Raw genomic sequence first — 2580 nt, forward strand, 5'->3', positions numbered from 1 at the left:
TTCTGGTCCATTGAGCTGTCACTCCCAAACTCAGTAGCCAATCAGCAGGCAGCTTACTAAGGCCTGTCCGCAAACAAAAAACCATGGTGCAAAGAACAAACCAAGGAGTGCAAAAAAAGAAAGTGTAAAAAAAAAGTTTTTCTATTATTTTATTTACAAAATAATTGTAAATATCTAACATTTATAATCTGACAAACACTAGATATTTACAATTATTTTGTCGGATGCTGACGGAGAATGAGTTTGTTTGAAAATGTGAGTGAAAGTGAAAGTGAAAATTTGCACTGCCCAAGATAATTATTGCACTAAACGTCTTAAGCACTAAACGTTGGTGAAAATGGACAAAAATTGGAACGCAAATCAAAAATTTATAAAATAAGGGTAATACGTGAAAGTGCTACAAAATTGCTCTGCAGTGCCCCCACAGGTGAAACCTGGAACGACAAAGCTGTAACAAAGTTGCACCAAAACTAGGCGGAAACAGCCCAAGACGAACATTAGGACCATGGCATCGACTGAACAGGAAGTCAGCCATTTTAAATTTGGCGTTCATCTTGGCAATTTGAGTAAGTTAATCGTAGCGACATACAAATGTGTCAATCTGTCCTAGACACAACAAAAATGAAAAGATCTTGAATTTCGACCTTTTTGGCACAAAACAGGAACTGTAACTATTCCCTATGAATGCATTGAGCATTCATGATTGAATGGACCTAACAGAGTGATTATTGCATGTGTCACATGCAAGCGAAGAGAGATTCTCTCCCGTTCATGTAGTATCGAAGTGCAATTTGACATAAAGCTGCAGTGTGGAACTCGTGGTGATGTTTGTTGTTGTTGGCGTTTATTTGTATCTGAAAACGGTCTCTGTCAAGCAATACTGTCAGATCTGACTGAGGGAGCGTTTGTGTGTATACACCAGCAACGCAGGGGCAAGAAGTGTGTGACCTTTTTTTAATGATGCAGTTGCCTTCGTCTGTCTTGATGTAAAATGAATCACTTCCTGTGTGCAGCCCAGAGAGAGAGAGAGAGAGAGAGAGAGAGAACACAAAGACAGGTGTGTGTAACTGATACAGTTGTGCTCATAAGTTTACATACCGTTGCAGAATTTACGATTTCTTGGCCATTTCTATGGCACACAGAATATGAATGATAACACAAAAACTGTGTTTTAAATAATAATTAACGACTGTGTTTATTCTTTTTAAAACATAATTACACAAACTATGCAAATGACCGTGATCAAAAGTTTACATACCCCAGTTCTTAATAGCTTGTATTGCCCCCTATAACATCAATGACAGCTTAAAGTCTTTTGTGGTAGTTGTGGATGAGGCTCTTTATCTTCTCAGATGGTAAAGCTGCCCATTCTTCCTGGCAAAAAGCCTCCAGTTGCTGTAAATTGTCTTGCTGTCTTCCATGAACTGCATGTTTGAGGTCTCTCCAGAGTGGCTCAATGATATTGAGGTCAGGAGACTGAGACGGTCACTCCAGAACCTTCACTTGATTTTGCTGTAGCCAATGACAGATCATTGTCATGTTGGAATGTCCAAGTACTTTCATGTGCAGCTTCCGGGCTGATGAGAGCAAATGTTCCTCCAGTATTTTTTGATAACTTATTGCATTCATCTTGCCATCAATTCTGACCAAATGTCCTGGTCCTTTGTAGTTCACACATCCCCAAAACATCAGCGATCCACCACTGTGTTTCACAGTAGGAATGGTGCACCTTCCATTATAGGCCTTGTTGACTCCTCTCCAAATGTAGTGTTTGGTTGTGGCCAAAAAGTTACATTTTGGTCTCATCACTCCAAAAGACTTTGTGCGAGAAGGTTTGAGGCTTGTCTCTGTGCTGTTTGGCATATTGTAAGCAGGATACTTTGTGGCATTTGCGTAGTAAGGGCTTTCTTCTGGCAACTCGACCATGCAGCCCATCTTTGTGCATCTTGAAACAGCCACACCACATTTTTCAGTCCTGTATTTCACCTGAAGTTATTTGTGGGTTTTTCTTTGCATCCCGAACAATTTTCCTCGCAGTTGTGGCTGTAATTTTAGTAGTTCTACCTGACCGTGGTTTGGTTTCAACAGAACCCCTCATTTTCCACTTCTTAATGAGAGTTTGAACACTGCTGATTGGCATTCTCAATACTTTTGATATTTTATTATATCCCTTTCCTGTTTTATGGAGTTCAACTACCATTTCCTGCAGCTCCTTTGACAATTCTTTTGCTTTCCCCATGACTTAGAATCCAAAAAACGTCATTGGAGCACTGGATGAAAGGTGCAAGGGTCTGTCAGGAGTCCAGAAACTCATTGACCTTTTATGCACACCCACTAATTTAATAATAATAATGTAAACTTTTGATCAGTCGGTCATTTGGATAGTTGTTGTAATTATGATTTAAAAAGAGTAAACACAGTCCTTTGACAATAAATGGCTTCAGCCAACTACTAACCATGAGTGAAAGAAAAGTTTTTGTTTTATCATTCATATTCTCTGAAAAATGGCCAAGAAATCTTAAATTCTGCCAGGGTATGTAAACTTATGAGCACAACTTTAAGCTTAATCAGCATTGTGTG

This window comes from Microchirus variegatus (genome assembly GCF_963457635.1).
Source record: "Microchirus variegatus genome assembly, chromosome: 23".
In the NCBI taxonomy this organism is placed as follows: domain Eukaryota; kingdom Metazoa; phylum Chordata; class Actinopteri; order Pleuronectiformes; family Soleidae; genus Microchirus; species Microchirus variegatus.